Below are 12,340 nucleotides of genomic sequence, written 5' to 3'. Positions count from 1 at the left end.
CACCTTCAGCGAAAGTGACACGCTGTTCAACAACTGCTCTTTTGATCTCGCCTTATAGGAGATCGTCTAAGTATGGGATAACTGTGACTCCTAGCTTGCGTAGGAGCACCATCATTTCCGCCCATTACCCTGAAATTGGTAATGACAATACTGTACCGCAATTCTCAGGTACGCCTGATGGGGTGGATAAATGGGAACATGAAGGTATGCAGCCTTTATGTCTAGATACACCATCAAATACCCCCTTTCCAGGCTGGCCATGATCGCTCTGAGCGATTCCACTCTAAATTTGAACCTTTTCCAGTATAGGTTCAGAGGTGTTAATTTTAAATAGGTCTGACTGAACCGTACATATTCGGGACTACAGCCAAGGTTGAGTAAAAGCCCCTTCCTTGTTGCAGGAGGAGAACCTTGAGCACCACCTGTTGGAGATACAATGTGTGAATTGTATTTAATATAACTCCCCTGCTGGGGGAGAAGCCGGTAGGTCCGATAAGGAAAACCGGCGAGGAGGCACCTTTCGAATTACTTTGTAACCCTGAGAACAATTTTTATTGCCCCGGGATCCACCTGTGAGTGAACTCAGATGTGGCTGAAGAGTCGAAAACGTGCTCCCCCTGGGACGGACTCCCTTAGTGGAGCTCCCGCATCCTGCGGTGGATGTAGTAGAGGACGGGGAGGACTTCTGTTCCTGGGAACTAGCTGTGCCCCGTACCCTTACCTCTGGTAAGAAAGGACGCTCCTCATACTTTCTTGTTATTTTGCGACCGAAAGGACTGCATTTGATAATGTCGTGCCTTCTTAGTCTGTGAGGGAATATAAGGCAAAAGATCAGAATTACCAGCTATAGCTGTGGAGACCAGGTCCGAGAGCCCTTCTCCACACAATTCCTCAGCCTTGTGAGGTAAACCCTCCATATGCCTCTTTTAGTCGGCATCACCAGTCCATTGCATGTTCCACAGGACAAGTCTAGCAGAAATCGACATAGCGTTGACTCTAGAACCCAGTAGACTAACGTCCCTTTGGGCATGTCTTATATATATATATATATATATAAATATATATATATAAGACAACATCTTTTACATATATATGCAAAACCACCTCAAAGATGTACCCACAGCCAAACATAATTGACGAACATTGACATATGCAAACTGCAGCAGATTAATATCGCTGACATCAGCTCTTCATTCCGTCCTCTGACAACCCAAAAAATGGCCGCCGCCCATCAAAGGGACAGTACACTGAAGATGGTCCCCGCAGCAGCACTACAACCAAGCTTGGATAACCAAAAAGATGGCCGCCGACTACAACCAAGCTTGGATAACCAAAAAGATGGCCGCCGTCTACAGAAGTGAAAGCACACCAGCTATCCGCATCGCACGGCGCCGAGCCGACGCATGCGCACAACGGACACAATCCAAACCGGAAGAGGGGCGGAAGTGGGGCGGAGATGACGTTCCACCCAGCCCGGACCGGAAGTTGACGGACTTTGTTGTCCTTTATGTTACAAACGTTATTATGACTACATGCAATATCGTTTTCACAATTGAATATACTATTTGGCCCCCTTACTCCATTCACTACATGTCTAGGTGTTTATTCATGTACTTTAATACCTCCACAGCAACTCACCAATTAACAAACAGGAAGTGATGTTGCTAACACCTCCCACAGCTAGGAGGTATAAATATGCTCTGTCTCTAGCCTCTCATTACCCCTTGATGAAGTCCATGAGGGACGAAACGCGTTGGGTACCACTCTGAACATACCTCCACTATTGAAGTTAAGCTACCTCTCTTTCATTTTTACCTATTTTTTATTCCTTTTTCATGCCCATCCTGCATTTTTTGTACTTGTTTTTATACTTATTGCTCTTGTTTCTATGGACCTTTCATTGATTTTTGGTATATGTGTTACAACTTTTTAGCCTCAACTCTGCTGCTTTTATACCAGATTTTATTGATTAGGTTGCATTTTTTAAAATTGTTTACAAGTTTTAAAATAACTATATACCCTATATATAACACCCCCCCCCTTTTTTTAGTGCATTGTATTCTGAGAATAAATTTAATTTTTATTTTTTATTGAACACCTGGCTTTTACATTATTATTTCGACACCTTTGGTCGCTTGTAAGTACCTCATCCTTCCGTACCCATTTCTAACCCTCTAGGCATATGTACCAGTGCCTATATATTTTTTGAGGTCCATAAGCTGACGCCCTAATAGCCTATAGGGAGTGTCCTCCAGGTAACATATATATATATCCCTTGACAATTAACTCAGAATACTCTCCTTCCTAATACTGTTGTTTACAAACTTTGACACTACTTCTGTGGCGCTACCAGCTTCCTTTGTACACATCCTTTTCTCTTGGTATTATTGCTTCCAGCTGCCTGGAGGGAACCAGTATCGAACACAGTATGTTTGGAATTAACGAACGCACTAATAAAAGGAGTAATGTGTGCCAAAAGATTTTCAATGAGACTACCATCCCCGAGACTGAACCAACCAATACCGACTTGGATGACATGTTTTGGAATATCGAAAGACTGTTAACCAAGGAAGTAAAAGCATGGTGGGACATCAGGGGTTTAGAACATTATGTCAGTGTCAGTAGGGTCCCGAGGGGCTTAAGGATAATGAAACAGCCTACTTTTGGAAAAGAGAATCAGGAATTCATGCAAGAATGGGATAAAACCCTGCATAATTGTTCAATCAATCTCATGAAATTACTTGTCACGGAGAAAAAACGCATTATCTCAGACCTAGAAGTAGAAATAAAAGAGGCTGAGAGTAAAATGGAAGTACACAAAGATAAAGAGGATTTTAGGATAAATGAGAAGGTACTGAATAAAAAACTGGAACGTATAGAAGATGAGGTTATCAGAAACAAAGAAAGGAAATTCGCTAGAGACAGACATGACTATGAAAATAACCAGGTTAAGAATTGGAGTCGCTTCTCTGAAGGAGGACAGGCAGCTCCAAAAGTGAGGAGGGAGTATTGGAAAACTGTACCTAGCAAATTCAGAGGTCCCAGACCGACTACCAAAGAGAGCCAGGAATCACCTAACTTCAAAACAACTAATCGCTTTGCAGCACTACAGAGACTTGACTCCACTACACAGGAGTCTTTTTTATCACCAGGTACAAACCACCACCACCCCCGAGGTACAACAAAGACACCTGCAAGAATGAAAAACATCTCACCTCGCAAAAGAAGATTCGTAGACGAAGAGGATGTCGCGGGGGTAGAAGGGAGAAGACTATACAAGAGACGAAATCTCGTGTAGAACCCCCTGTACCCAAAGGTATCTTCAATCTTTCAAACCACACCTTGACGAACTATGAAACTACACTCCTTAACAAAGGTCTTTCCTTTGCACCCACAAAGGGCATGAATAAGTTCGATGTTTTCATCGACTTGAATAAATTCATAAGAAAAATCACTCTAAAACGTCACTTTATAAAGAAAGAGGATGCAGTGATACAGAATTATGAACAATCCAAATCAGGTTTGAAGCCCACATCTAAATTTTACCCTTTGGAATCAAAGGGTCATAATGTGGGCCTCTTCTATGAGCTAGTCAAGAAGGATCTACTTGATGCTGACATCTCATCTATCAAAGAAAAAAATCTCTCAAACAGAGAGACGGAAGCTATTAAACACCTACAAGAGAATAAAAATATTGTTATAAAACCGGCTGATAAAGGGGGGGGGTTAGTTATTATGGACAGAGAAGCCTATGTCGCAGAAGCTCTCAGACTGCTAGGAGATCGGACATCCTACACCCCACTGTCGAACGACCCTAAGGAACCTTTCGTGGAAGAACTGAGACTCATGCTTCTAAAGGCTTTTAGAAAGGAGATACTGATGAAAGATGAATTCCAGTATCTCCTAAACTCTAACCCCACCACCCCCATTTTTTACTTTCTCCCAAAGGTACACAAATCCCTGGACAACCCCCCTGGTAGGCCAATTGTGGCAGGCATTGATTCTCTGACTTCACATCTGTCAGAATACGTTGACATATTCCTGAGGAAATATGTGATGGAACTGCCGGCCTTCCTTAAGGATACTACATCGGTTCTGAATCTTTTGGAACCATTAAAATGGAAAGATACCTACAGGTGGGCCACAATTGATGTGCAATCTTTATATACCTGCATAGAACACGAAAAGGGCATCGAGGCATGTAACAACTTCCTAATTCTGGACCCTCAAATTACAGAAGATCATAGACTATTTTTATGCGAGCTCATGAATTTTATACTCAAACATAATTATTTTACATTTTTAGACGGATTTTATCTTCAAATTTGTGGTACAGCTATGGGCACTATCTTCGCGCCTAGCTTTGCTAATTTGTTCATGGGTAAATGGGAGAATGACTACATTTACACTAATCACCCATACCAACGGAATATCATCTTTTACAAACGCTATATAGATGATATTTTATTAATTTGGGAGGGAGACCAGTTGAGTTTTAAAGAATTTTTAACCTACATTTCGGACAATAGCATGAATCTCAAATTCACGGCCAATGAAGATACAGAACGGATCGAGTTCCTAGATCTTGTTCTAACACATTCAGGAGAGGAAATCATCACAAGCAATTTCATTAAGAAGGTGGACATGAATAGTTACGTCCACTATAGAAGCAATCACCGTCAACAATGGAAGGACAATACCCCCTTTTCCCAATTTAATAGAATAGCGAGGAATTGCAAGAAGGAAGATGACAGAGATCAACAACTTGAAGTGTACAAAGGAAGATTCAAGGAAAAAGGGTACCCGTCCCGACTCCTAGAAGAAGCCACTACCAAGACTAAAGGTTTAGAAAGAAGGGAACTTCTTAAGTATAAACCTAAGGACATCAAGGAGGACACAGTTAAGTTTATTACGACGTACAGCAGACATGAAAAACTGATTAAGAATGTCCTTAAAAAGCACTGGAACATTTTGCTTATGGACCCTGTTCTTAAAGACTACCTCACTAAAGAGCCTAAAATGGTCTTTCGAAAATCTAGGAGTTTGAAAGATCTTGTAGCCCCTAGCATGCTGAGGAACCCAGAAGTCGTAAGCAGAATGCCTAAATGTGTGGGAAGTTTTAAATGTGGTAGGTGTAACATTTGCAGATACCTCCATCCAAATAGGAAATCATTCCACAATGACAAAACTAACAAGGAATATCGGATCAAACAATTCATCAACTGTAACACCCTATCGGTGATCTACCTTCTGGAATGTTCCTGTAAATTAAAGTACATTGGGAAAACTAAGAGACCCCTTAAAATACGTATCCAGGAACATGTCAGGAATATCAAGAACAAAGTCCTCACCCATGCAGTATCCAAACATTTCAATCTTTGCCACAACTCGGATCCTGAGGCATTAACGTACAAAGGAATTGAACTGGTCGCACTGGGAGATAGAGGCGGTGACCTTTCGAACCTCCTTTCAAGAAGAGAGATGTTCTGGATATACGAACTGAACACGCTCCAGCCGGATGGCTTCAACGAAGGGTACGAAATAGCCCCGTTCCTGTGATACAAACCTTCCGCTTTCTACGCTTCCCACTCCTGTCTCCCCCTAAAGAAACCCCCTCCTTTGCGACATGTATTGCACTTGCTCACTATTTCCTGGGCTTTTTTTACAAAGCTTATTTAGCTGTACCTGGTTATCACCAGGTAGCATCGCAAGTACGATGCATTAGTGCCAATTAGCCAACTTGGCACCAATACGTTTACCCTCACTCTCTTGCACTATTAATGTATAAACTTCCTTTCCGCCCACTCTCCTTGGCAGTAGTGAGTTCATCATGGTATCCATTGCTTATATGAGACCCCGTCTCCTACTCAGCCCTATACATTACAACCATACCTCCTTGGGGACGCCCAACACCGTCCGATCTTGGAAGCTAAGCAAGGTTGGGCCCGGTCAGTACAAGGATGGGAGACCCCCTTGGGAGACCGGGTGTTGTAAATCCGGAGGCGCTGAGGTAGTTTTCGCCTTTTGGGATATCTCTTAAAATCATGGATAATGCTCTGCTCACATCACCATGGGCACTTCCTCCGTGATGTCGACCTAGTTGTTATCTACATTACTTCAGCCTCCTGCGCAATTTCTACCCGCCTTCTGCGTAATTTCTACTCGCTCCTCTATCGCTCTTATTTAAACTACATTACACATTTTATGTATCTGTATCTCTTCTAGTTAATTCATAGCCCATCTATTCTGAGTATGATCCTTCTTAAATGCCATTTTCAGCTATTCAGACGCCTTATTTATTTATTTATTTACATGCCTTTTATCATTTTCGTTTTTATGTACCCCCCGGGGAGATGCATCACCTATGCAAAACCACCTCAAAGATGTACCCACAGCCAAACATAATTGACGAACATTGACATATGCAAACTGCAGCAGATTAATATCGCTGACATCAGCTCTTCATTCCGTCCTCTGACAACCCAAAAAATGGCCGCCGCCCATCAAAGGGACAGTACACTGAAGATGGTCCCCGCAGCAGCACTACAACCAAGCTTGGATAACCAAAAAGATGGCCGCCGACTACAACCAAGCTTGGATAACCAAAAAGATGGCCGCCGTCTACAGAAGTGAAAGCACACCAGATATCCGCATCGCACGGCGCCGAGCCGACGCATGCGCACAACGGACACAATCCAAACCGGAAGAGGGGCGGAAGTGGGGCGGAGATGACGTTCCACCCAGCCCGGACCGGAAGTTGACGGACTTTGTTGTCCTTTATGTTACAAACGTTATTATGACTACATGCAATATCGTTTTCACAATTGAATATACTATTTGGCCCCCTTACTCCATTCACTACATGTCTAGGTGTTTATTCATGTACTTTAATACCTCCACAGCAACTCACCAATTAACAAACAGGAAGTGATGTTGCTAACACCTCCCACAGCTAGGAGGTATAAATATGCTCTGTCTCTAGCCTCTCATTACCCCTTGATGAAGTCCATGAGGGACGAAACGCGTTGGGTACCACTCTGAACATACCTCCACTATTGAAGTTAAGCTACCTCTCTTTCATTTTTACCTATTTTTTATTCCTTTTTCATGCCCATCCTGCATTTTTTGTACTTGTTTTTATACTTATTGCTCTTGTTTCTATGGACCTTTCATTGATTTTTGGTATATGTGTTACAACTTTTTAGCCTCAACTCTGCTGCTTTTATACCAGATTTTATTGATTAGGTTGCATTTTTTAAAATTGTTTACAAGTTTTAAAATAACTATATACCCTATATATAACACCCCCCCCCTTTTTTTAGTGCATTGTATTCTGAGAATAAATTTAATTTTTATTTTTTATTGAACACCTGGCTTTTACATTATTATTTCGACACCTTTGGTCGCTTGTAAGTACCTCATCCTTCCGTACCCATATATATATATATATATATACTAGGGACAATAACATGGCATCCTTATCTAGGGTTTCAATCTCCGCTGATAAGGTATCTGTCTACGCTGCTACAGCGCTATAAACCCATGCCGACACAATCGCCCGTCTGAGTAGTGTACCAGAATGTGTGTAAATGGACTTCAAAGTACTTTTACTGCATGCTATCTGCAGGATCCCTGAGGATAGCTGTTAAGTCAGCGCTACCTTTTTGGGTAAACGTGTCAATGCCTTGTACACCCTAGGGGAAGATTCCCATCTTATCCTGGCCCCATTAGGGAAAGGATATTCCCTGAGAATTCTTTTTGGGAAGCTGCAGCTTCTTGTCTGGAGATTTCCGTTCTTTTTCTTCATGAGAGGAGGGAAATTTACCTCAGCTTTCTTCCCCTTAAACATGTGTAGCCTCGTGTCAGGGACAGATGAGTCATCAGTGATTTGCAAAACATCTTTTATTACTATAATCATATATTGAATACTTTTCTGCCAGTCTTGGCTGTACTTTGCATTATCGTAGTCGACACTGGAGTCAGACTCCGTGTCGATAACAGTGTCTATTATTTTGGATCGTGAGCGTAGTGAGACTCTGAAGATCTCTGTGACATAGGGGCAGACATGGGTAGATTCCCTGTCTGTTCTCTAATCTTTTGTAATAAGTTCATCTTAGCACTTAATTTCACATATCCAATCAGGTGTCGGCGTTGTCTTTTACCGCAGACATGTCGACACACACGTACCGACACACTCCACACACATAGGGAATCTCTTATCTGAAGACAGGTTCCCCACTAGGCCCTTTGGAGAGACAGAGAGAGAGTATGCCAGCACACACCCCAGCACTATATGACCCAGGAAAAAACACAGAATGTTTACCCAGTAGCGCTGCTGTAATGTATAATCGCCAAATATGTGCCCCCCCCCTCTACTTTAAAACCCTCTTCACCGTGTGTCAAGCAGGGGAGAGTCCGGGGAGCTTCCTCTCAGCGGAAGAAAATGGCGCTGGTGAGTGCTGAGGGAGAAGCCCCCTCAGCGGCGGGCTTCTGTCCCGCTCAAACTTACTAAAATATGGCGGGGGCTCTTTTATATACATACACAGTGCCCACCTGTACATGTATATTGGCTTTTGCCATAAGAGGGGTGTTACATTGCTGCCCAGGGCGCGCGCCCCCCCCCCCCCCCCCCCCCCCGCGCGCCCTGCACCCTTACAGTGACCGGAGTGTGTGAGGTGTATGGGAGCAATGACGCACAGCTGCAGTGCTGTGCGTTACCTCAGTGAAGCTATGAAGGCTTCTGCCGCCTGAGACGTCTTCTGACTTCGTTTCTTCTGGCTCTGTGAGGAGAACGGCGGCGCGGCTCTGGGGGTGGACGCCCAGTAAGAACCTGCGTTCACCCCCTCTGAAGCTAATGGTGTCCAGTAGCCGAGGAAGCAGAGCCTATCTTAGACAAGAAGGTCTGCCCCTCTCTCCTCAGTCCCTCGATGCAGGGAGCCTGTTGCCAGCAGTGCTCCCTGTAAAAATGTAGAAAAAATCCAAACAAAAATGCTTTCTAGGCAGAGAACTTAGGGAGCTCCCTGCAGTGCACCCATCTCGCTCTGGGCACAGTGTAAAACTGAGGTCTGGAGGAGGGGCATAGAGGGAGGAGCCAGTGCACACCCAGAATCCAAAGCTTTCTTAAAGTGCCCCATCTCCTGCGGAGCCCGTCTATTCCCCATGGTCCTTACGGAGTCCCAGCATCCTCAAGGACGTTAGAGAAATGGAGGTTGAATATGTACTACTCCTTGAAAAAATGTACGTACATCCTGTAAATCAGCAATCTTCTGCTGAAACCATACAGTTAACGCTGAAACTTGAACCCTCAAGGAAGCAATTTTTAACCCTTTATCCAATCCTGCCTGAAGGAAATCCAAAATCCTAGCTACTTTAAAAGATCTCGGATTGAAATTTTTTCCAGTACACCAGTGAATATAGGCTTGCCATATTCTATGATACACACGGGCCGAAGAAGGCTTTCTTGCTCTAAGCATAGTTTGGATTACTTGTTTCGAAAAACCTTTAGCCTCTAAGATAGAGGTTTCAACAGCCACGCCGTCAAAGACGGGCGATCCAGATGACTGTGACAACAAAGACCCTGCATTAGCAGATCTGGACGTTGAGGGAGCAGTATCGGTGCTTCCATGGACATTCTCAACAGATCTGTGTACCAATGCCTTCTTGGCCAAGCTGGAGCTATTAGAATGATTGCTCCTTTTGCCTGTTTTATCTTTCTCACTACTCTGGGTAACAGAGATATTGGCGGGAACAGATACGCCAGCTGAAACCTCCATTCTACTGACAGTGCGTCTACAAGGACCGCTCCTGGGTCCCTTGTTCTCGATCCATACCTTGGAACTTTGTTGTTCAGACGAGACGCCATAAGGTCTATCTCTGGTAGACCCCATCTGTTCACCAGTGTCTGAAACATTTCTGGGTGTAGTGCCCATTCGGTTTCCTGAATGGTGTGCCGACTGAGAAAGTCCGCTTCCCAGTTTAGTACACCAGGGACAAATACTGCTGACAATGCCGGGAGATGGAGTTCTGCCCATTTTAGAATGGGAGTTACTTCCTCCATCAATCTCTTGCTGTGAGTTCCTCCTTGATTATTAAGGTATGCTACTGCCGTCGCATTGTCTGAGCGGATCTGGACTGGTCTTCCTTGTAGATTGTCCCTTGCCTGAACCAGAGCCAAGTAAATGGCTCTTATTTCTAACAGATTTATTGGCAGGCGACTTTCCCTTGCGGTCCATTTTCCTTGGAACCACAGGCTTCCGAGTACCGCCCCCCAGCCCTGCAGGCTGGCATCTGTTGTCAGGACTTGCCACTCCTTTATCCAAAAGAATTTTTTGTTTTGGGGATGCGCTACACCACTGGCAAAGGAATAAAAATTCTCATAAACACGTATATATAATACTATGTATTCCTGTATATAGAAAAAAGGGTTTTAATACTCGTCACACCATTCCAAAAAATAAAAATGTATAATTTATTTTTAAAGAGTTTCATATATAAACAAAAACATTTTTCATTAAATAAAACTTATAAAAACATATATTACTAAACATAAGTTTAAAGTATACTTTTTCTTTTTTTTAAAAAAACACGTGTGAAGATTGGTTGTAAAGCTGATATAGCCTTGTTTTTGAAAAGGACAGTCCTCAGGATTTGAAACAATGTTATTCTGTGTGAATGTCCTATTGTCTGAGGAAGCCGCTGAGAGTGACGGAACAAGGCGGAGAAACGCGTTACATGTCTAAAGGAACCCACTCATCATCACCACAGTGACAGCCACGGACCCCAAAGAAATCGGAACCAGCAGCAAATACCTGAATCCCGGCAGAGTTTAAACATGGCAACCTAATTGAGGTACTTTAAGTCTGGAGGGATCAAGCTGTTACATTTGGAACCAGGGGAAAATAACGTGGATACAAGGTGGAGTGGCATATTAATTTATAATGCATGCTTAATAATCAACATCATAAGCTGTGCACAGCAGGGACTTAGGGAACTTCGTCCAATAAATAAAGCTAAATTGTAGCAAAGATCGCTACAATAGGACATTCACACAGAATAACATTGTTTCAAATCCTGAGGACTGTCCTTTTCAAAAACAAGGCTATATCAGCTTTACAACCAATCTTCACACGTGTTTTTTTAAAAAAAAGAAAAAGTATACTTTAAACTTATGTTTAGTAATATATGTTTTTATAAGTTTTATTTAATGAAAAATGTTTTTGTTTATATATGAAACTCTTTAAAAATAAATTATACATTTTTATTTTTTGGAATTGTGTGACGAGTATTAAAACCCTTTTTTCTATATACAGGAATACATAGTATTATATATACGTGTTTATGAGAATTTTTATTCCTTTGCCAGTGGTGTAGCGCATCCCCAAAACAAAAAATTCTTCTGCAGTTCACTATATTGAGGTTGGCAATTGCCTCATTAGGGGGAAGCAGCAGCACACACTGACAAACCTATGAAAAACTAACTAAACCTGAACTCCACCCAAATCAGCGCACCTGTTTTCGTTTGTGTTTTGTTTAACTTTATCCAAAAGGGTCTCCCCTTGTTTAAACGGTCTGTCTATAGCCACCACGCTAGAGAAATTTTTACATTTACTGGAATCTTTATCATCTGCTTCTTTATCGTCTGATGATTTCCGTTCCATTTGGTCAGAATAAGGTGCTGCAACGGTCTGGAGTGGAACTGCGCATATTGCACCATGTCGAAGGTTGATACTATCAGACCCAACAGTCGCATTGCTGCATGGACTGACATTGTCTGGGCTTGCAACGCTTCCTGAGCCATGACCTGCACCTTGACTATCTTTTTCTCTGGTAAGAGAACCTTCTGTAGGTTTTAATCCAATATGGCTCCCAAATGAACCATCCGCTGTGACGGATTCAGGGACGACTTTTCCCAGTTTATGAGCCACCCGTGTCTCTGTAAACAAACTATCGTTTGTTGAAGATGGCTCAACAGTAAATCTTGCGACTGCGCTAAGATTAACAGGTCGTCTAGGTATGGGAATATTCTTATCCCCTGTTTGCGCAGACAAGCTGCCATAACCACCATGATCTTGGTAAACACCCTGGGTGCTGTAGCTAGCCCGAAAGGCAGAGCTTGGAATTGGAAATGTTCCTGGAGGATGGCAAACCTGAGGTAACACTGATGCGACAGTGCTATAGGCACATGTAGGTAAGCATCCTGTACATCCAGAGATACCATGTAATCTCCCGGTTCCATAGCCAACATTATGGAGCGTAACGTCTCCATGTGGAACTTCGGGATCCATATATATTTGTTCAACATTTTCAGATTTAGAATTGGTCGATATGACCCATTTGGTTT

At 42.9% G+C, this 12,340-nt stretch overlaps 1 protein-coding gene and 1 pseudogene across 2 annotated transcripts in view; one reads left to right on the top strand and one right to left on the bottom strand.

The window, feature by feature from the left end:
- SLC12A4 (solute carrier family 12 member 4) overlaps positions 1-12,340 on the bottom strand; it is a 939,289-nt gene that overhangs the window by 518,583 nt on the left and 408,366 nt on the right. The window lies entirely within an intron of this gene.
- Positions 5,879-5,997, top strand: LOC134971247 (5S ribosomal RNA; annotated as a pseudogene).

This window comes from Pseudophryne corroboree, chromosome 11 (genome assembly GCF_028390025.1).
Source record: "Pseudophryne corroboree isolate aPseCor3 chromosome 11, aPseCor3.hap2, whole genome shotgun sequence".
Taxonomy (NCBI): Eukaryota; Metazoa; Chordata; class Amphibia; order Anura; family Myobatrachidae; genus Pseudophryne; species Pseudophryne corroboree.
This window is presented reverse-complemented; position numbering and strand designations above follow the sequence as displayed.